This window comes from Globicephala melas, chromosome 2, assembly GCF_963455315.2.
Source record: "Globicephala melas chromosome 2, mGloMel1.2, whole genome shotgun sequence".
Classification (NCBI taxonomy): Eukaryota; Metazoa; Chordata; class Mammalia; order Artiodactyla; family Delphinidae; genus Globicephala; species Globicephala melas.
The window spans coordinates 1,947,626-1,971,288 of NC_083315.2; the positions used below are offsets into that span (position 1 = coordinate 1,947,626).

Below are 23,663 nucleotides of genomic sequence, written 5' to 3' on the forward strand. Positions count from 1 at the left end.
CCCTTTTCCCTCCATTAAGACTTTCCCTTGAGGAAAGTCTGATGAACTAATTTCCCCTAAGATGCCAATTACTGATAAAGCTCGAAGTGTTATTCTCTCTGAGATAATGGTATCTTAGGACGGAAGAAGGAAAGAGGTCTGTAAGCCTGGAATTTCAGGCATCCCTGAGTGGAGGGATGGCGGGGTTCTGAAACACACACGAACACACGCACACAGGATCTGACGCAGGACGTAAATCTGTGCCACTCTCTGGCAGGGGCCGCGCTGGCTCTCCTCATGTCAGAGAAAAGACAGAGGACATTGTCCAGCCCCATCTGTCGTGGCTGCATTCCTTCCAGATGCTTCCCGAGTGCCTGGCACACACAGGCACTGTCCTCACGTGCTCAGCTGGAGACTTGCTGAGGTTGATGCCTGACACACAGCAGTCCCTCAGCACGTGGGCTGAGGGGAGGAGGGTGACTTCCTCCTGGAAGGGCAGCCGGGCCGCTGTCCCGTGCACGGGGCCCTAGGGCAGATGGCATTTGCTCTCTGCTAGAGCTGGCCCTCGATGGGGTGCGGGTGTTCCTCTCACCACTCAGCCGGCCGCGGCGGCCCTGCCAGCCCACATTCCTGAGTCACAGAGGAACCGGGCGGCCGGGCCGGTGTCGGATTGCGCAGCCGTGGCTGCAGGACCGCTCTGTTTGCCGGGCTAAGGCGCTCTCCCCCGACTGCTGGGTGAGTGAGAACATTCCACGTCTCCCTCTCCCGTCTGTGTAGCCCCGCCAGAATCCCTGTCTGAATTCCTCTTCGTTCACAGTGATGTGCTCTCCACCCGGAAGTTGCTAAGAGCTCCTTTCGGTGGATAATGATGGTTTTTGCAGGAGGGACCTCGATGGTTTTTCCGTTTCTGTTTCCATAATACGTACCAAAACCCACACTTCATTGAAAGCAGATGGCGACCGCGCCTCGCGACGGGCAAGGGGAGACGCCGGGCCGGGACGCCTCTGATGTGTCTGCCCGCTGGGCAGCCCTGGCACGGACGGGATGGATGGGGTGAGGGCCTGGAAGCCGGAGCCGCGGAGACAGAGTGGGAAGCGGGGCAGCGACGGGGCGAGTCTCCACGGCTGGAAGGCAGGAAGACAGAATCAGGGACGTAGGGGCCTCGAGGGAGGGTGGAGATGGAGAGAGAAGGAAAGAAACAAGCCAGTGAGATAAACTCTGGCCTCCCCTGGCCTCTCATTCCCATGCCCTGAGTCTTACAGTGTCAGATCCTCGGGAAAGTGCGTGAGTCAGGCAGCTGACCCGCGGGAGGAAATTGGTGCTCAAGCCGCAGCCGCCGGGACCCGGGCCTGACCCTCCTCACGTGTCTCCGTGCAGTGCAATGAGAAGCATATTCTCCGCTGCATCTTTCCCCAAAGCAGAAACCCCATTTCCCTGTCTCCACAAAAGGCACAGGGAGGGCCTGCGCGGCCCAACAGAAACTGTCACCAGTGGGGCCCTGCGCAGAGCCCCGGCCCTCGGGACAGCGTTGCGTTGTTCAAAGGCCCCTGCGGTGGCCCAGCCTGTGGGGTCCAGAGCTCACTTCTCATCTCTGCTCCCACGGGGGGCCCTGCGGTGACCTGACCATCAGAAACCACAATGGCTGCAGACGCGCTGGGCGCTCGGGACAGAGGTGCCAACGCCCGGCCCGTCCGGCGGCGGGGGCACACGCACGACCTTAGTCCTGACTCCAAACAGCGACACAGCTGTCTACAGTGAGAGAGCCCTGGTCCCCCGACCCGGGCTGGGGTCGTGCACGTCTGCGGGCGCCCGGCTTGAGCTAACGTGTGCGGGGTTTAGACCGTCCAGGGATGAGCAGGTAAGGCAGGTCTTCCCCAGACTTATTTTTTAGTGAGCGGTCAAGGCACTTCCCAGGGGGAGACATCCTGAGGACCAAGGGAGCCTCACGTGAGAACAGGGGGTTGGCAACAAAGGCGAGGGGAAGGTGGGCACGTGAGCGGGGAGGGTGTGAGTTCAGCTTGCTGTCTGCAGCCGGGTTTCCTGAGTCCAGCTCCCTGTGGACTCACGGCCGAGTCTCCCGGGGGCAGGGGCTGTGGGTACATGGACCACCGTCTGGGCCTTGGAGAGCTGCGGGGGGTGGACCACGGAGGTCTGGGCCTTGGAGAGCTGCGGGGCGGTGGACCACGGAGGTCTGGGCCTTGGAGAGCTGCGGGGCGGTGGACCACGGAGGTCTGGGCCTTGGAGGGCTGCGGGGCGGTGGACAACGGCGGTCTGGGCCTTGGAGAGCTGCGGGGCGGTGGACCACGGAGGTCTGGGCCTTGGAGAGCTGCGGGGCGGTGGACAACGGAGGTCTGGGAGGGTGGTGTGCCCCGGGACGGCGCGGAGCCCGTCCTCTGCGTCTCCTCCATCTGGCCCGTCCTCCTTACACCCTTCTATAATCAAGTGGAGATCTAGTCAACACGCTGCTTCTCTGAGCTCTGTACCCAAGGAGGCCGGTCCTGGGAGCCTCCCGTTTACCGCCATTCGTCAGAAGCCCAGGGCACGGTCTGCACCTGTGCCTGGCGTCTGAGGTTGGGGGGCGGTCTTTGGGGCCGAGCCCCTGCGCTGAGGGACCCGACCCTGCCTCCAGGTGGACAGCCTGAGAACCGAGTTGAAGTGTAGGACACCCAGCGGGCGTCACGGATCTGCCTGGTGGTGTGAGGACCCCTAACACACACACACCGGAACTGGACGCAGAGCCCTTGACCACCCGTGTTCTCAAAGGCTGGGACCTCTCTCCCTCCCTCTGGAGGCTTTGCTGATCCTTTCCTCTTCTGAAGTCCTCTGTCACTTGTCATTCAGACGTGCTTCTTTATACAGCCAGTGACGTGGCTACACAGCCCAGCAAGGAGAGGTGTGGCCTCACTGGCTGGTCTGAGCATCGTCTGAGAGCCGTTGACCCGCCCATGAGGTCCCCAGACGTTCAAGGGGATGTGTCTGTGGTTAAAGGACAACTGTCTTATTTTCTTGCCATCACCCTCCTCCCTGGGGTGTCCGTGGAGGCGCTCCGAGGGGATGGGAGAACACACGTCCAGGTCCACGTGCATTGCTTCGGCAAGCTGGGAAAGACTAGTTCACCTTAAACTTCAAACATGAGACAGATGGACTAGGTCCAGGGCAGTTTTGTGGGTTTTTTTTCTCTTCTCTGAACCAAAGTAGCCTTGTTTTCAGGCCCTGAAAACTTGTGACTTCTCCTAAAAGGATGATACTAATGGTACCAACCACCGCGCACTTACTATATATTAGATGTCACACACACGCACGGGCACACACGCACACAGTCCACCGTCTATAACTCTGTAACACGTGTACAAGGGGCAGGCTAGCAGGCGAGTCACCCAGTCCACCTCCTGGGAAGGTTGCTGCACTCACATCTGACTCACGCACTGGGCTGTTTGCTTTGCTCCCTCTAGGAAATCCCGTTCTCAGGATTTGCCGGGCAGAGGCTCACTGGTGTGGTACCCAAGCGACAGCCTGGCCAATGTTTGGGTCCAGGAACTACACGCCTTCTTGGGAAATCACTGCTCTTTCCCTGATAAGAATGCGGCGTCCAGGACAAAGCCCCGGGCCAGGGGCCAGGAGACGGGGACCTGGACGAGGTCCCATCATGGACTTTCTCTGTCTCATGCCCGTGGGCAGGTCACTTCCCTTTCTGGGCCCCAGTTTCTTCTATAAAAATGAGGGGCTTGGACTATGCAATGGGTAAAATTCCTCACAGCTCCAAATATCTGATGATTTCATAGCAAAACTCCAGGACCTTTTTATTCCTACCTTTTTTTTTCTGTTCAAATGACTCTGGCTGGACGCAACATGGTGAAAGAACCCCTGCAGGGTCAGACTTGTTGGAATTGATCTTTTCTGTTCATCTTGTGTTATTATAATCTAATGTACGCTGAGTGAGGTATTTTGTTGACTTAAATGAAGTATAACGTAGAATCGAGAAGTTAGAACAGGTAATACAATAAAGGGCGTGCGCCCACCCACAGCTTCAGGAAGAAGGCACGACCCAGCCAGGTGAAGCCTCTCTATACCTTTCCCTTAGTTTATTTCCCATCTTTTCCTGGAGGTAATATCTATCCGGAAATTCACCTGGGTCCTCCTCATGCACTTTACGTATAAATACATAGAATCTTTTTTTTTTTTTTTTTTTGCGGTACGCGGGCCTCTCACCGCTGTGGCCTCTCCCGTTGCAGAGCACAGACTCCGGATGCGCAGGCTCAGCGGCCATGGCTCACGGGCCCAGCCGCTCCGCGGCATGTGGGATCTTCCCGGACCGGGGCACGAACCCGTGTCCCCTGCGTCGGCAGGCGGACTCTCAACCACTGCGCCACCAGGGGAGCCCTAGAATTTTTTCATGTGTGTGAACACCACCACGTAAGCAGTATCACAGAGCATGTATCATCTTCACACTTGCTTCCGTTCCACGTTTAATTGGGGGTTTTGATCCTCGTGGATTCATTTCTGCTCTGGGATGATGGTCTGTTGTACGGATCAGTGGGAATTTCTTTAAATGCATTTTCCTCTTGGGGGAGATTTTAGGTTGCTACCCTTCTTTCTATCTTTCTTCCCTTTTAGCTCACTGTACACAAGGCTGCTCTGAACGTTCCTGTGTATGTTCCTGAACACACGCGAGGGAGGTTTTTCTGGAAGCACCGGCGCTGGCCCCAGCTCTCTGAGGTATTTCCAGATTGCTTTCCAAGGAGGTTTCCCGATGGGCCCACCGCATCTTCAATAACGTTTGGTACTGTCAGACTTCTTTTTATAAACAAAGTTTTTTGAATAAGCAAAACCTTCAAACACCTCAAAATTCAAAACTATGAAGGGGCAGGATGTGAGGATAATTGCGATTTTGGTCCCCCGGCGTCCGGTGTTCACTTCAGTGTTAACTGTCCCGAATGTGTCCTTACAGGGACATTTTGATGGATACGCAGGCAGGGGTGGACAGGTAGGTGTCTCCTTTTCTTACTTCTCTACTCAGTGACTGCCTCCTAAGCGGGCTGTTCTGCCCCTGTTCCGTTCACCTGACGCTATACCTTAGCGATCCTCCTGCGTCAGTACAGAGCACCTGCAGTCTTATTTTTGTTGCTTAAGCCATTCACTGCTACCTGACTCTTTTAAATAAAAAAAATAAATTTTTTGGTGAAATGTATCGTACATCATAGAATATAAAACATTTATGGGCCATCAGAAGAAGAGGAATGAAATGAACCCTGCCTACTCCTGTCTCAGGCTCTGAAGGAGAATCACGACAACATTTCCAAAACCCTCCCTGCTCCTTGTTTTCATGGCAGCCCCTTCCCTTGACGCCCAGCTAGTCCTTCTCCAAACTTTGGTGTCCATGATTCCTCTTCTTTTTAAAATTGATTTCCAGCCCATGTGTATATCCCCAAAGGATCCATTGTTCAGTTTTGATTGGGTAGCAAATGCAAAATTAACTGGAATAAAAAAGTTAAATAGATTTTAAAAAGCTGCCCCTAGGTTCCCAGGAGAAGGTAACTTCAACGGAATTTCTGGGTCGAGATTCCCTGAATGCAAAGAAAGAGGCCCTTCTGGAAATGTTGGGACGCAAGTCCGTGGGGAGCCCCGGGCTCACACCATTGAGGTACCTGGCTGTGGAACAGGTTCTGGGCCCAGGGGCGATGTGATCTGGTCAGCTGCTCAGAACTTCTGGGTCTAAAGTCACCAGAGCCTCCCAGGAGTTGCCAGAGAAGGACATTTCTGGGGGGGTGAAATGGGGGGTCTCAGCTGATCAGGAGCTGTAGGTCGTAGAGGAGAAGAAGGGGCTTTATCAGTACATGGACGGGAGAAGCCGGATGAGCTCGACGGGGTGGGTGCTCAGCTGGGCGCCTGGTTTCAGGAGACAGCAGGGGGTGTTCTGATGACCCATGGCGTCACTGGGCTCCCATCCGGATGGGGTTGCCTCTGTCGGGTCATCTCGGGGCCTCCCTTCTCATCCTCGGGATGCCCTTTGTTTCTCTCTGGGGGGGTGGGGGCGGTTCCTGCACACCCCACACCTCTTCTTTCTTGCCATGCTCTCTCATTTTGGTGGAGTACTTCTAGTAGCTTCCTGCAAAATTATAAGTGTGTACGAGATACATTTTGGAGGCTTTGCATGTCTTAGAATGTCTTTATTTTACTCTCACACTCAAGCTCAAGTTTTGCCAGATAGAGAGGAATAGTTCAGATAATATTTTTCTTTAGAATATCTTCTTGCTTCTAGTATATATATATATATATATATATTTTTTGGCTGCGTTGGGTCTTCATGGCTGCACGCGGACTTTCTCTAGCTGTGGTGAGCAGGGGCTCTTCATTGCTGTGCGCAGGCTCCTCAACGCGGTGGCTTCTCTTGTTGCGGAGCACGGGCTCGAGGCACGTGAGCTCAGTAGTTGTGGCTCGCGGGCTCTAGAGCGCAGGCTCAGTAGTTGTGGCGCACGGGCTTAGTTGCTCCACGGCATGTGGGATCTTCCCGGACCAGGGCTCGAACCCGTGTCCCCTGCATTGGCAGGCAGATTCTTAACCACTGCGCCACCAGAGAAGTCCCTAGTACCTTTCCTAAGAAATCTAAAGCCATGAATACTGACCCTTTGTGTGATCTGTGTTTCCTCTCTAGAAACTTGTAGGATCTCCTGACGGTTCCTGGAAGTGGACGTTTCACATGTCGAGCTTTGATATGAATCTCAATGACTCTCACACTTTGGTCACTCATGTCCTTCAGTTCTGAGAATATTCTTAAACCATTGAATTGATGATTTCATATCTCTTTTTTCCTAGTATATTTCTGGAACGCCTATTAAATATTAGTGTTGGACCACCTGGTCCTCTAATTTTACTATTTTCACTGTATTTTTCATCTTTTTGTGTTTTTGACTACTCTCTGGGAGATTTCGTCGTTTCTGCAATCGATTTGAATTTCCAAGAGCTCTTTTTTGAACTTTGAATGTCTGAATGATCCCTTTTCAAAAAACTTCATTCTTGTGTCATGGATGATAAATCTTCTCTTATGTCTCTGAATATATTAAGTGTGTGTGTGTGTGTGTGTGTGTGTGTGTGTGTGTGTGAGAGAGAGTCAGTCCTGGCTGCAGAGTTTAAGATCTGAGAAATAAAAGACTGATTAGAAGCTCTGAGTTCCTGACTGGGACTTGTTGATTTTCACACTATATTGTGACCATCTGTTGGGGGACCCTAATGTCAATATCTTAGAATGTTTCCTGTCGGGCTGGTGAGATTCTCCATCGGGAGTCTTTTCATCTCCTGGCTGGAGAGGAAGGGTATGGCCACCAGTGATCTGGGAGTTGAATGGGAGAAAGAGGCTGGAATATCTCTGCAGCAAACGTTCAATAGACATACTTTACCTGTACCCACCACTATGATTGCCATGTCCCAGTCCCCTGACCTGCAGTTCTACCCTCTCCAGGGAGGCAAGGAAGAAGTGGCCCAGGACAAGGGAGGGACAAGGAGACTTAGAGACCCATTACTTCTGAGACAGCTTTCACCCACTTTCCCTTATCCCATCTTTACTCCCCACCCCCTGTTCTGACTCTCTTAACTTTGGGATATCGGGATTTCCCATATGTCCCTTTCAGTTCTCCTTTCAAACTGGAAATCTTTTCGGAGCTTATCTCTTTCTTGTAGTTCCTTGTCAAATGCAGGCAATAAAAGCAAACTCATGGTACCCACGTTTTGTTTTCCCCACTTCTTAACTAAAGCCACAAGCTCATTTGCTCCGTTTTTCTTATTGCAGGCAACATGCTATATATGTCAGGGTCTTTGCTAGATCAGCACTGCGGTTCTGGTCCTGATATCTATATCCATCAGGCTGAGCTATGTTATGTTGCAATAATAAATGGCTTCCAAAACCCTAGTGCCTTACAACATCGGATATTTATTTCTTGCTCGTGTACGTGTTGGCGGTACATCAACTTTCACCCTGCATTCTTCTGCAATACAGGCTAGGAGGGGCCCCTATCTTAGTCTTGTGGCAGAGGGAACAAAACAATGGCAGAAGCATGCCAGGGCTCTTAAAACATCTGTTCAGACAATTGTATAAATTCCACTTGACAAAGAAAGTCACACAGTGAACCTCAGTGGGCAGCATGTCTGTTCTCTCTCCAGGCAGGAGCCTCTAGGGGTGTGCCTAGTAGCAAGGAAAAGCAAATATTTGGAATAAATAGTACAATAATACCATCTGGCACAGTCTTTTTTTAAAATCTTCTTTAAACCGACTCATCCAAAACAGGGATTTGTCTTTTTCATGCTCTCCTGTTCTAATGAAGTAAGAGGTTGTCACGTGACATCTCTTTCCTTACCATCCCTGTCTCTTCAGTGAGTGCGTGGCCTGGATCCCCAAAAGGCAACTGAACTTCGATGAGCTCCTTTACCACTGCATTCTGTCCCAGATTATGAAGCAGATTCACCGCTACCCGTCCCAGCAAGGCACCAGCACTAACGCTCAGGTCCCCCCTTTCCCCCGAGGTTCTTGTACGTGGAACCCCACCCACTTCTGCTGCTGGGCGAGATTCTCAGGATGCTTTGGGTATCGTTTCATGTCCATCAAAGTCTGGTGTCCACTGGTTTCTAGGCTGAGTTTCCCATGAGATGCCCGTTTCTATTACAACTCATATATGTTTTCAAAAGAAGCCCCCGTTACTGGAGATTGTATCCTAGCAGGCAGAAAACTCAGACACAGCTCTTGTCTCCAAATAGTCTCTATTTGAACACGAGGCAGGTACTGGGTTCTTCCTCTTCTCTAGCTGCTGACTGAGCATAAATTAATTTTGTTTACATTTTTAGGAGCAGTCATTAGCTCATGATTCGTGCTGAAGAAAAGCTTCCTATCTCCTCTGCTCTGTAAAAGTGTTTATTTTGGTTTCCTCATGGTTTATGTTGAAAGTTCCAAGACCCATGGGCTTCACTAAATCTGCAAGAAATCCACCATCTAAACAAACAGCACCTTTCTCTGGGTCTGTAGGGGACAGACTATTTATTTTTATCTAAGAGTAACCAGCATTCATTTATGCATTGGTTCCAGATGTCGCACCCAGAAAAGCTAACCTAGCCAGGGGGTAACCGTGCCCTCTTGGCTCCTGAAGTGTGAAGGATACAGTCTCTTCGTCCTGGAAGACAGTGGAAGCCGTGGCGCTTTGTGGGTGAGTAGGTGATGCTCTCTGAGGCACCTGTCCTGTACAGATTCTCAAACTGGCCACACAAACCAATCAGCTGGGTCTAGTCGTGTGTCTGCTTTGCACTACTTTGCTTTTGACTGGGTTAGGGAAAGTCCTAGAAATGGGGTTAATAGAAAACTCATTCACCTTGACTTGAGCTAGGTGGTCTAATGACCCTCCTGGGCTGTTCACACGTGGTCCCTTCCCCTGCCGGGCACACCTGGAGTTGCACTGCCCACCACCCTGAGCTCAGGTGGGCTGTAGGTGGAGCTTTAGCCCATGAAATGTGAACGAAAGCCTGCCAGTGCTGATGTGCAGTTCGCTACAGCTCCTCTGACACAGCGGTAGTGGACGCGTCTGGAGCTTGGGTCCCTGAGTGAAAGTAGGCTGAGCTGGTCTGCCCTGGATGGATGGACGGTGTGAGCAAGAAATTAGCTTTGTGATGTTCAACCGTTGAGATTCTGTGGTTATTTAGAACCGTAGTTACACCCAGGCCATCTTGGGCCGTGAAACAACACGGTGACTCAAAATCCAAGCTCTTTTTTAACTCTGGCCCAAAACCCAGGGGCCATAAAAGAGAAAATTTACAGATGACAACATTTTTAAAAGTCAAAATTTCCTAAATGGTGAGAGTCGCCATACAAAAAGCAAAAGGGAAAAACTACACTGAAGGGGAAATATTTGCAACTCCTGGACTGAAGTCTCATTTCTCTAGTGTACGTGGAGCCACTGTACTTGCTGTTCCTCTACTTAAAACGCTGTTCCCACAGAGAGGCGCCTGACTAAGGCTCTCATCTGCTTTCAGAGTTGGCTCACATGCCGTCGTCTCGGATGGTTGAGACTTGAAGTTCTCATCACGCAGTTGCTGTCCTTTCCCGGCTTTATTCTCCTGATAATACGTGTTCAATGTTGTGCCCATTTCTTTCTTTCTTTATTTAGGTGTGCCCGTCTCCATCCCCTGGGATGTTTGCTTTGCCTGTTTGCTTTACATACTGTTCTGTCTGCAGCACCCAGAAAAGCTTTAGGTGCTCAACAAGGATTTGTCAAATGGATTAGCCAGGTCTGTTAAGTGAAAAAAGTACAAAACAGTATGAATTTTATGCTACCATTTGTGTAAAAGGGATTTTTTCCCCCTTACATAATCTAGACTGTTAGAAATCCTACAGAACAAACAAACAATTTTGTCAACAAATAAACTGCAAGGAGAGTAAAAGAATAAAAGTAGAGGGAGAATCTATAGATTAAAAGAGACTTAAGGGGAAAGGTGAGGGGAGAGGGATAAATTGGGAGATGGGATTGGCATATACAGACTACTATATATAAAAAATAGATAACCAGCAAGGACCTACTGAATAGCACAGGGAACTCTACTCAGTATTCTGTAACAACCCAAATGGGAAAAGAATTTTAAAAAGAATAGACACGTGTATGTATAACTGAATCACTTTGCTGTACACCTGAAACTAACACAACATTGTAAATCAACTATACTCCAATATAAAATGAAAATTAAAACATAAAAGGTAAAAAATATATATATAAAAGAGACTTAAAAGATGTATCAGCGACTGATAAAAAAGGCTGACATTTGTGAAGCCATTAGAAATTTGAATACTGCCTAGATTTTTTAGGTTATTAAGGAATTATTGTTAATTTTTAGGTTGTGATTATTGTATTTTGATTATGTTTAAAAAGTCTTCATCCTTTAGATAGACACCCAGAAATATTTACAGATGAAATGCTGTGATGTCTGGGAGGGGGCAGGTCGGGTGTGGTTGAAACAGGATTGTTCTTGAGGCGATAGTACTTGAAGCAGGTTGATGGGAACATGGGTTTCCATTATAGGGTTTTGTCTGGTTTTGTATATGTTCATGGTTTTCCACAGCAAAAAGTTACAAAAGAATGTCCGTGTGTGTGTGTGTGCGCACACGCACACACACACACACACCCCCTATTGACTTGTATATGCATAATGTATCTCTAGAAAGGGCCTATGATGGTTGTGTCTGTGGGTGGCGCGAGACACTGGGTAGTTATGAGTAGGAGGGTGGGGTTTTTTTTTAGTAAATTTATACGTATTTTTCAAATTTTGGACACTATGAATGTATTCTCTATTCAAAAAATTATTTAATTTTTTTGAGCTGTGCTCAAGCTCCCATATTCTTAGCTGTGTGACCTCAGGCAAATGTCTAACATCTTAAGCCTAAATTCTTCTCCTATGAATTGGGGATAATGGTGTCTCTTCCGGGAGATGAGGAATATAAAACACTTAGTGTCATGCCCAGGATATGGTGAAATCTTCCTAAGCTGTAGCTCTTTTCATTTTTACTAACCTTGAGTGAGGGACGTGGGAGCCAGGAGAGGGAACGGGAACGAGAGATCGCGAGCTTGGGCTAAAAGCTCGGAGACAGAGACACATGTTTGGTTTTGGTGTCCAATGGCCTCGCCTTGATTAATATCAGCTGCGTGAGAGCAGACAGACCGTTATTTATCTTAGAGAAGATGCCTTGGGTTGGTTCTCGGTCTGATTTTCATGTGCCTTTATTTTCAAATTGTGGTTTGAGGGCTGCCTCAGGAATTGGAAACAGCTGGGGCCTCTGAACCTCAGAGTGGTCCCACCAGGGCAATTCTTACGTTTTTAGGTCACAGCACTGTCTTCATCTGTAAATGAGTGAGTGAGGTCAGAGGACCATCCAGGACCTCCGATTCTAACTCCTTGTTACTTCCCAGAAATATTCAGAAGTCTGTTTCCAATTGTCTCTGGAGGAGACTTTAAATTCATTCATTCATTCATTCATTCAACCGTTTATTCCACAAATGTGTGGCGGGCACTATTCCAGACACTGGAAACAACAGCGAACAAAACATGTAAGTGGTCTGCGCTCATGGGGCTTCAATTCTAGCAGTGGAAGATAAACAACACACAAGTGAACCAACCACCAGTCCACAAATATCTAAATAATTTCTGAGGATCACCAATATTACCAGGAAAATAAAATACGGAAGTGGCATAAGGAACAGCAGGGTGGCCGGGAAAGTGCTCATTCTAGTGGGGAATAGCTGAGCTGTGGCCTTAAAGATAAGACATGAATCACGCAAAGACCTGGGAGAAATGGTCTACAAAAAATGCAATTTAAGTGCAAAAGACTTGACGGTTCTGCTGTACTTGCCTGGTGTATCCACATTTAAGGGAACTCGCTGTACAGGCTCCCATTCACTCCCACAGCCTATGCAGTGGCTGCGTTAGAGGCTGTTTGGTACTTTAAAAAACAGCTCCTCTAAGGTTCCTCTGTGAAGTTCTCTAGCGATTTGAGTTACAAAAGTGTAAACACTATATTTTGACAATAGATCCATTTGGCAAAGAAATGCCTTACTTCATTCTGAAAACCGTCCTAAGAACAAATCCTAAAAATTGTGAAAGACTTGAGGGACAGTATCTAATGCTCAAGACGAAAAGGAGAGTCTTTGGAATTTGCTTTTCCTTTTATCTTATCTTCTTTCTGTTTTTTAATGCCTATGCCCTCAGAATCTTTACCCAGAAAAGAATGACAACCTCTCCTCCTGACGCCTTACCTTTTCCAGGTCACTTTCCTCCACTCTGGGTGGGTCCACAGGACAGAAACGAGCTCTCGGTGGAGCAGGACGAAACTCATCTTTCTGAGTAAACTCAGTCCCTCTCTGTCACACGAGTGCTGCTTTTGTCAGCTTTACAGTACAGATATGCACGTATTTTCTGCTGATTTTTAAGAATAGACTTAGTGAATGTAGAACAATTGAATTCAACCACTGGCGCTTGGCAATACAAACTCACACCCGGATCGCATATGGCGTTAACTCCGCACCCCAGGTTGGGGTCAGGACCCGGGGACCACGTGGTGACGTACGTGAACTGCACCAACCAATGGACAAAAGGGTATCGTGAGGGCCAACGTACCCAGTGGGGACGGTGTCCAGGGCCCATAGTACTTTTGTGTGCCCAGAACCCACAAAAATGTCCTAATTTCATTTAAAACCAGAAGAAAAAAATACACAATTTTAGGCCAAATGAAAAGTTAATAGATATTATCAATATATTCATCTTTATACCCAAACAGTTATAAAATATAATCTTTTTATTGAAGGAAGGTCCTTTGAAGGCCAAAGAGCCCCGGGCCGTCGGTATTGTTCAGGGTTAGTGATGAACAAAGCACTAATAAAGTTGCATATTTATTATCTCTGATCAGGAGAAGATTTGCCAGAGGCAGAACATTTTGATAACGTTATTTAAAAAAAGTCACTTGGGGGCTTCCCTGGTGGCGCAGTGGTTGGGAGTCCGCCTGCCGATGCAGGGGACGCGGGTTCCTGCCCCGGTCCGGGAAGATCCCACATGCCGCGGAGCGGCTGGGCCCGTGAGCCATGGCCGCTGAGCCTGCGCGTCCGGAGCCTGTGCTCCGCAACGGGAGAGGCCACAGCGGTGAGAGGCCCGCGTACCGCAAAAAAAAAAAAAAAAAAAGTCACTTGGAGAGAGACGATTGGCCACCTGGGGAGAGGCTTGTTGCGGATTCTTCACTGAAAGGAGAAGTTCTTTCCCGATTCCCTCCATCAGCGTTCCCTCTGCCCATTTCTGGCATCACTGATGGGTCTCCTGCCTCTCCGTGTCTCTCTCCTTCTCTCTCCCCTTCCTTCCTCCTGTCCTTTCACTCTATTCTCTCCCTCCCTCCTGGTTTCCCTCCTTCCCTACTACTGTGGCATGCTTTTCCCTGTGCCTGAGGTGACACCGAAAGGGAAAACGCAGGCCCAGGAATCAGAATACACACACAGAAGGACGTCCTTGTGATGTAGCTGAGGTCCCGAAGAATGCATCTCCTATCCTTTCTATGTGCAAGGCAGCGTGTGTGCGCGCGTCTCCGCGTGTGTGTGCGCGCGTCTCTGTGTGTGTGTGTGTGTGTCTGTGCGTTTGTTTCTCTGCGTGTGTGTGCGCGCGTGCCTCTGCGTGTGTCTCTGCGTGTGTGTGCGCGCGCGTCTCTGCGTGTGTGTGCGTGTGTCTGTGCGTGTGTGTGCGCGTGTCTCTGCGTGTGTGCGCACGCGTGCCTCTGCGTGTGTCTCTGCGTGTGTGTGCGCGCGCGTCTCTGCGTGTGTGTGCGTGTGTCTGTGCGTTTGTTTCTCTGCGTGTGTGCGCGCATGTGTGTACTTAGCAGAATCCACCTGCTTCAGTCTCTCAGGAAGCCTTGCTATAAATTTTGTCTGAGAAGTCCTCACACTGCTTCCCTTCGAAATATCCTAAAAATATACTTCTGTGGTTTGACAGCAAGCTGAGAAACATGACAGCCGAGGACACGGAATTAATGGAAGTCATAAAGTTTTACCTCCACGACATGTGCTCTTGAGATCATGAAGCTGTAGTCAACGACAAGCAGCGACTGACTGCAAGCATGGGGTGAGGAAATCCGTCTCTGCATTTTGCTCTAATCTTGGCTGCAAAGTGGGCATAGGAAAGCCTTTGTGGCAAAACTTGGAGTCTGTAAATAGACATGATTTAGACGTTAAGAAAATGGGGTCGGGCAAGGGCTGGGTGCTGGGCGAAAAGAAGGTCCTCGCTAAGTTTTGAAGCCCCCGGATTTATGAAAATTCTGAAAGGTGACGACGTGGTCAGGTGGGAGGTTGAATCCATGTATCAACACTGGCTCTGCACTTGCTACAGTATCGATGGCTTCCTGGGCATGGCCAGACCCTGACCTTTTGAGGGGTAGTGAAATTTCTGGAATTCAGCTTTCTCAACTCTGAAAGTACACAGTGACCTAAAAGAAAAAGTTTGCACCTCTAAATTCTTGTGACTAATAAGTTACACGGGTCTAATACAAAACAAACATATTTGCTAATAGTGTGATTCTAAAACAACCTTTTGTTTCTTGTAACTACTTGATGTCAAGCAATTAAAAATTACATGACATGTAACATTATTTGGTATCTAAAATATCTGCTTACTTGCAAATGGGAGGGAAAAACAAAAATACAGGAGGAGAATGGAAGAGGTGAAACACAGGCATCTTTCAGGACAGTGAAACTATTCTTTAATGGCGGATACATCACGCTATGCATTTGTCGAAACTGTCCTGTTCATGGCACAGCGTTAACCTTAGTATATGCAAATTTAAAAGATCATTTAATAAGCAACAAGTTCCCACTGTGTAGCACAGGGAACTATATTCAATATCCTGTGATAAACCCTCATGGAAAAGGATATGAAAAGCAATGTGTATGTGTATAATCGAATCGCATTGCCGCAAGCAGAAATTAACACAACATTGTAAATCAACTATACGTCAATAAAATAAATTTTAAAAAATCATTTAGGAGGTCAGAGGATCCCAGGATGGAAGGCAGGCTGTGACAAAAGAATCTAACTGTGCTACGAATGTATGACACACCTTCCCTGGAGGGGGTTGGAGGAACGGTGATCAAGTAACTTTGGGAATGAGTGGAGACTCTAAGACCAAAGGCAAAAGGAGCTGCTCACAAGCACAGGACTCTAGGTGGAAAGTTGTCTCCCATGAGGATGTGGGTTAAGAATTCTGAAGCCACAAGATGTGTAAACGGGAATTGAATCATGAGGTGAATGTCCAGGAGGTGGCGGGAGCCAGGTTTCACACGGTTGGGTTGTACGGTTACGGCCCAGCAAGAAGCAGAGGCGAGAATAGTCCATGTGTTGCTGGATCAGAGGTGGAGACGTGGGGTAGCTTAATGTAGATACAGATGGCCACATGGTCAGGTGAGTACACACACATAGGTTCTTTGGCTCCGTTTGCTGGGAGGTCCTAGAAGAAATGACTCCCCAGGAATAACAAGCCCCCCACCAAGACCTAGTCTTGGTTTCTAATACCATTCTCTGATAGAAGGGAGCAGGGCTTCTTGGAGAAACGGCTCTTTCTAGAAAGAGCTAGGGCAGGAAATATACAAGATGAGCTTAGAGCATTTTGGAGTGCTAACAAACAAGGATGGGCTAAAGAAACAAAACTCCCCCAAAATAAGCCCCCACACACACCAATGGGGGCTCATCTAAGGGACCCAGGAACTGCTGAAAGAGTTCCCAGTGACCAAGGTTGAGTAATTTTAGCAATAAAATAAATAACGTAATATTGTATACACATATTTGTACAAAGTAGAGTGTAAATATTCATGAGTCCATCATGATATAAATTAATAATTGAATGCATTTTTAAATTGAAGTATAGTTGATTTATAATGTCATGTTAGTTTCAAGTGTACAGCACAGTGATTCAGTTATATATATATATATATATATTTTTTTTTTTCAGATTCTTTTCCCTTATAGGTAATTACAAAATTTGGAGTAGAGTTCCCTGTGCTACACAGGAAGGCCTTGTTGGTTATCTATTTTATATACAGTCGTGCGTGTATGTTAATCCCAAACCCCTAATTTACCCCCTCCCCCAAAACTTTTTCTTTGGTCACTATTTTCTTTTTTTTTTTAATTGGGTGTAGTTGTTTTCCAATGTTGTGTTAGTTTCTACTGTACAGCAAAGTGAAGTAGAGTTCCCTGTGCTCTGCAGCAGGTTCTCATTAGTTATCTCTTCTTTACATATTAGTGTATATAAGTCAATCCCAATCTCCCAGTTTATATCTCACCCCTCCTTCCCCTCTTGGTGTCCATACATTTGTTCTCTACATCCGTGTCTCTATTTCTGCCCTGCAAACCGGTTCATCTGTAGTATTTTTCTAGATTCCACATATATGCATTAACATACGATATGTTTCTCTCTTTCTGACTTACTTCACTCTGTATGACAGTCTCTAGGTCCATCCACGTCTCTACAAATGACCCAATTTTGTTCCTTTTTATGGCTAATATTCCATTGTATATATGTGCCACATCTTCTTTATCCATTCATCTGTTGATCCCAATACATTGTTTTAAATGGAGGAGAATAGACATGGTTCCCAGGCAGAAGAATTCCAAATGACTCCTGTAGATACTGCCTTGTCAAGGAGGTACATCACTCCCGCCCCTCAAGTGTGGGCTGTGACTTCATAGTGACTTCCCTCCAAGAGGACAGCATGGAAAGGGGAGCCTGCAAGAGCGACTTCGCAACGGAGAAATCTGATAGCCACTACCTCAGCCAGGCGCTCAAGGTCAACGGCAACATAAATCACATTGATAGTACTGGCCCTCAATGTGATGTGATGAGAAGGGCACCTGACTTCTGTGGTTTTCCTCCCCAGATGCAGAACCCCTGTCTAACCACAAGGAGAACATCCAACAAACCCAACTAGAAGAACATTCCTTAGAATACTGGACCTGTGCTCCTCAAAACTGCCAAGATCATCAAAAACAAGGAGAGTCTGATGAGTCAAGAGGAATCTAAGGAGACAGGATTAAGTGTGATGCGGCGTCCTGGATGAGATCCTGGAGCAGAAGGAGAGTGGGCGTTAGGTAAAAACTGAAGACATCTGAATAAAATCCGGACTTCAGTTAGTGATGTAACGATACTGGTTCATTCACTGTGACAAATGTTAATAATTCTGTAAACCGGCTATGGGCACGTGGGGCTGTGGACTATCTTTGCACCTTTTCTGGAAATTCAAAATTGTTCTAAAATGAAAAGCTTATTTAAAAACTAAAAAGCAAGAATACTGCTTATCAGTTCTCTTTCCCAAACCTGGAAATTCATTTGCGTCCTCCTTTCCTTGGTTCCCAGGCCTCTGAGAGCTCTGGCTGGCTCTGGACACTCCTTTCCTTCCAGAATTTCCCCTGCAGCCTTGGACTCCGCAGTAGCTCCTGTTTGACTGTAAATGACCTTTGTTGGGTGAATTGCTGAGGTTTTCACAGCACGAAGTGTCTTCTGACTATTTGTGATCGTCCATGGGCATCCCCACCCCCATCCTGTCCGTATCCCACGGCCAAGGCCGCCATGACCTCACTGACTAGGCGTTCGGGCCCAGCAGGCAGAGCACACCACTGCCACGTACCATGCACCATGGCATACGGCTCCTTGCTCAGCACAATGGCCTGATTTTGTAAATGCATGACCATAAAGCTATCCTTCAGGGGAAGTTTTTTTTTTTTTTTTTTTTTGCGGTACGCGGGCCTCTCACTGTTGTGGCCTCTCCTGCCGCGGAGCACAGGTTCCGGACGCGCAGGCTCAGTGGCCATGGCTCACGGGCCCAGCCGCTCCGCGGCAAGTGGGATCCTCCCGGACCGGGGCACGAACCCGCGTCCCCTGCATCGGCAGGCGGACTCTCAACCACCGCGCCACCAGGGAAGCCCAGGGGAAGTTTTATTGTTCGGATGCTTCTAGTGTTGGGGCCTTACTGTGGCTGCACACGGCGTCATCTCAGATCTAGGGAGCGGAGTTGACCGTGCCCGCCTCGCTGGGTCGTTGAGAGACTACAGATGCCGAGGCAACGCCTGCCCAAAGTACCGCGGCTCTTGGCACGTACAGACTCACAGTAGATACTCTGCCCTCTCTTCCCATCCTCCTGAGCACAGAGGCCGATGTGGCCCAGGACGGGGTTCCCCAAATTGTGTTCTGCCCATGACTTTTAGGACCCAAGATAATGTGTGTAAACACACATGTTTGGGAAATTCCTGCACCATACCCTTCTCTTGGAGTTTGCAGTGAACATTTTAGCCTGTTAGAGGCTCGGAGAAGCCCTGTAGTACAGACAGGCTTAATTTTCTTTAACTAAAATCCCCCAGACCCACTGAACTCTTACTGTGTGTGATGTATCCATCCCTGAACCAGTAGAAATCCTTGATCTAGTCAAGCACAGGAGGCAGGCAGAAGGTCGGAGGAAATAGAAGTTTGAAGACTAAATATCTACTGAGCAGATGCAGACGTTGGCCACTAGCTGCTCGTAAAGCAATCGTAAGGGTGGCGTGGGACAGCATCTGTGCGAGGCGGCCAGCCGCTGCTGGTTGAGGCACTTTTGCCCTGGAAGGGCAAGGGCTGGGGATGGGTGAGGGCTCTGGGAAACCATGAAATCCTGTTCTGCAGCTTCACACCGTGAGCTAAGTGCTGGCCCCGGGGCAGCAGAAACAGCTCCAGAAGAGCCTTCCCTGCCCAAGGCCACGCCCACACCATGGCGTCGGGTGACGGGTGACGCAGGCAACCCCAAACCTCTGTGGGAGGCTCAGGCACTGTGCTGTCGACCTGCTGGAGAGGCCTGGGATGGCTTCTCTCTCTCCCTTGAGGTTTTCTGATTCCCCTGGGAAGTGATTGGCTGTCTCTCTGGGAGCCCTGTGTTTACTGAGATAAATTAATCTTGCATGATCTGCTTAAGAGGAGGGAACTCCAGAGTGTGTGTCTGCCCAGATCCCAAGCCCCTGAGAAGAAAAGCAGAGCGTTTCAAAGCAGCCGCAGGGAGACTGAAGTGTAAATGTGGTGGCCCTTCGCCTGCTGCAAGGTTAAGCCCCGTGGTGTTTTATAGGCAGAGTCAGAAATAGTCATAATCCCTCTCTGGGGTCGACTTTAAAGCCTCAGGGACAGACAAAACTCAGAAGGAAACACAGAAGTGGAGGTTCAAACGTGTCTAGGGAAATCCTCCTCGTGTGACACAATACCTACGGATCACCCTACATTCTCGATCTCAAATTCTCCTTTTCTGTGATGTAAGTGCAACAAATCCAGACGCTGCATCTCAGTTATTCCCACGACCTGATCCGCCGTCACAGAGATCTTCTGACCTGCGTCTAGTCTAGCTGCTTCACTGAATGACTCTAGATGACAAATATGTTCTCTGGCCTTTGCCCTTGTAGAGGGATTTGTTGTTATAAAAGGTATCTTACGTGGATCCTTAGTTTTGAGGGCAGGAACTAGGGCACATCCTTGAAGCTGTGGGCCCTGCTCTAAACGCCAGTTTCTCATCTGTGAAATACTTGATTTTGGATTTCTGGCCCCCGGAAACTGTGAGAGAATATTTTCTTTTGTTTTAAACCACCAAGTTGGCGGGAATTTGTCTCAGCAGCCCCAGGATACGAATCCAGCCCTGACGTGGGGGAGATGTGCGTTTGCTCAAAGAACCGAGGGAGGACCTGGGAGCAAGGTAGCCTAAGATGTGTATGGGAGTCGGGGTCCAGGCCCCAGGAGGTCTCAGAGACCCTAGGGGGAAGCTTGGGTTGTTTAAGTACAATGAGAAGCCACGGAAACATTGGAAGCAGGAATGATAATGACGTACGTTTTAAAAAGAGACCATTCCAGGGAGGAGAGGGAAGAGACGAAGGGAAGCTGATGCCAAAGCAGGAGTGAGAGAGATATTAGCAGCCTGCACGAGGCTGGTGGAGGAGATGAGGGGAAGCCCATTAGATCAAGATGTATGGGGGAGGGAAAGTTGACAGGACTTGCTGACGGATTGGATACAGTGGTAGAAAAAAAGGAAGAAACCAAGGGTGATTCCTGGGTGTCTGGTTCAAGTTGAAGGAGTGAACTGTGATGAAGCCTAGAGGGAAAACAGGTCTGGAGCAGGGGATGGGATCAAGAGTTCTTGACATACATACACTATTGATACTATGTATGGAATGGATAACTAATGAGAACCGACCGTGTAGCTCAGGGAACTCTACTCGGTGCCCTGTGGTGACCTAAATGGGAAGGAAATCCAAAAAGGAGGGGGTACGTGTATACGTATGGCCGACTCACTTTGTTGTACAGTAGAAACTAATACAATATTGTAAAGCAATTATACTCCAATATAAATTTTAAAAAATCTCAGCTTGGAACATATGAAGCCTGAGATGGTTGTGGACTGTCCAGAGAGACACGTCAGACAAGTATCCGAATACACAAGGCCGCAGCTCAGGAAAGACAAAGGCTAGAGACATCGTAATTAAGGACTCACTCTAGAGTATATAAAGCTTGGGTCCCCAAGGGGGACACAGAGAAGACAGCTCAGAACTGAACCTTGAGAAATACCAAGAATTAGAGATTGGGAAGAAGATGATCCAATAAAGGAGACAGAGGAAGGCCAGTGAGATGGAGGGAAAGCTCGGAAAGGATGCTGTCCCAGAGCCCAAGAGAGGGACGTGTTCACAGTAGGAGGTATGCTCAACTTCCACACATGCTGCTGAGAAGTTACATAACACGAGGCCACAGAACTGTCCTTTTGGTTCAGCACAGAGATCCCTAGAGACTTTGCCCAAAGCAATATCAGGTGAGTGGTGAGGGCGGACACCAGATTGGGGGGTGGAAGAATGTATGACTCACAATAAATTCCAGATGGGATGAAAGGGAAAACGTAATAACAAAACTATGAAAATATTGTAAGCAAATATAGAGAATATTTTCTATAATCTTGGGGTAGGAAGGCTTTGAAAGAAACAAAATCAAAACACATAAAAATGAATACATTTGACTACCCCATCAATAATTAAAAACTTCTATATGATAAAAAAAAGCATACACAAATTTTAGGGGAAAAATGAGCTATGGATTTTGATATGCAAATATTGTATATTTACAACATATAACTGAAATGGGATTTGTATTCAGAATTAATAAAGAATTTCTATGAGTCTATAAAAAAGGATAAATAATCCAATAGCAAAATTGGCAAAAGAAACAAAAAGGCATTTCACAGAAGAGGAAAACCAAGTGAGCAATAAGTATATGAAAAGATGTTCCACTTTGTTAGTGATCAACCAATAAAGTGATCGCAGCTCACTTTATTAGTCCCCGTATTCATATTGTACTGGGGACTGGACATTCTCAAACATGGTTGGTCATGGTGGGAGTGTAAATTGGTACAGCCATGGAGGGCGATTTGGCAACATCCATTTACAAAATCCACTTTGTATAATATGCCCTCAGAAACACTTACACGTGTTTAGAAGGTGGTTTACTTCTGCACTTGTAACAGACAGATGCAGCCAGGGAGTCAGCTTTCCGTTCTGGAGCTCTGGGCCCTCTTGCAAACTCACGCAGAATTCAATTCCTTGAGGTTGTAGGACTGAGGTCCCTGTTTTTTGCTGGCTGTCAGCTGGGGGCTGCTGGCAGTCCTGGAAGCTGCCCTCAGTCCCTGGCCACATGGCTCCCTGTCAACATGGCAGCTCACCTCTTCAAGGCCAGCAGGAGACCCCCCGCTCTTCAGGAGCCCTTGGAGTCTTAAATTACATGGTGTATTCAACGGAGTGACCCTCCCATCAGGCAAGAGTGGACCCCTTCAAGGAAGTTATTAATAAAATCATGGAACTTATTCTGGTCTGGTGTGAAGTAAAGAAGCACCTTTGATGATTTGGGTTGTTCATTTTATTTCGTAAGAGATCAGAAGATACTCAGTTGTGCGGTATCAGTACTCGGTGTCTTTCATCTTCAACTTCTAAAAAAGATCAACTTATAGATCCCAACGCTTTACCTTTTGATCAGACCAAGGGGTAATCAAAATGAACTGAGCTACGAGAAAACACAATCCCTGAAACACTAAGCTTTCTGCTAGCTCGCTGCCCTGCGGCCGCTTGTACAAACATTTCCGAAGCTTCCTATCTCCCGCAGAGCCCAGGGAAATGCTGTCAAAAGCCAGTTGTGCGGGGGTTTGCAACCGGGGTTTTGTTTTTCTTCTTTTCCGATGTGGATAAGCTCATGGATGATGTAGGCCTTGATTAGGACTGAATAGGACCAGCAGTAGAAATGTGTATATATAGGCCCGGGACTTCCTGCAGAGTTTGTCCTCTTTGGAACTTTCACAGTGGAAAATAAAGGTATCCCTCTTCCCGCTGTTCCCTGTGGTTACAATAACACAAAGCTGTGTTCTTTGGACACTTTTTGCTTCCCCAGCAGTCCATAAGAGATTTCCGCTTTGTCATTAAGCCACCATCACCAGCAAATTGTTATGTCAGTTGGCCAGAACCTCTAGATATGCCAGCATCACGTTAGCAGGAAGCTCCAGCTGTGCGTGTGGAGGTGGGGTGGCCGTGCCTTAAGGAAAGTTTCATTTTTGTTTCAAGTTCTCGTCATCTTTTATTGTGTCCAACAACATCAGATGAAAACATATCCAAGGGTGTTTCTACATCTGGAACTGAGTCATCCTGCGGAGGGTAGTCAAGGTGACTCCAGGGAATAACCATGGAAAAGGATCAGGAAATCTTTCTGAGAGCCAGAGAAGGAGCTCTTCATTGGACCAAGATGCTCAAAGGATCCTGTGTCAACCCCACACATGCCCTGGGAATAATCAGACTCCATGGTGGGCCCCGTGCTCTTCACCTTTCCCAGCTGTAGTTCATGCACTGTTCATTTCTGTAGACCTGGGCCCTGCCCGGCATCTGCTCTGGCAGGAAGTGTATATGGAGTCTAACCAAGACCTGCTGATCTGCTGTACTCAGATCATTGGTGCCTGCCTGTGGCTTAATTTACTTAACTCTCTGGACTCCCCTGTGTTCTTGGCCAATGCTCTCCTCCTAGTCTTTGATTTTGCTTCAACTGTCAAAACTCTGGCTCAACTACACTCAAGATGAGCTATGCTCTGACACTCTGGATCTTGGTTCAATCACCT

At 48.0% G+C, this 23,663-nt stretch overlaps 1 long non-coding RNA gene across 2 annotated transcripts; it reads left to right on the forward strand.

Annotated features, from left to right (window-relative positions):
• Positions 1-279: 279 nt before the first annotated feature.
• LOC115839984 (uncharacterized) lies at positions 280-17,850 on the forward strand. 2 transcript variants are annotated; one of them, XR_009560567.1, is made up of 5 exons: positions 280-714; positions 4,212-4,695; positions 9,050-9,167; positions 14,470-14,598; positions 17,403-17,850. It is a non-coding gene; the product is annotated as an uncharacterized lncRNA (long non-coding RNA). The 2 variants fall into 2 exon arrangements; XR_009560568.1 differs by having other exon boundaries at positions 4,594-4,695.
• The last annotated feature ends 5,813 nt before the right edge of the window (positions 17,851-23,663 follow it).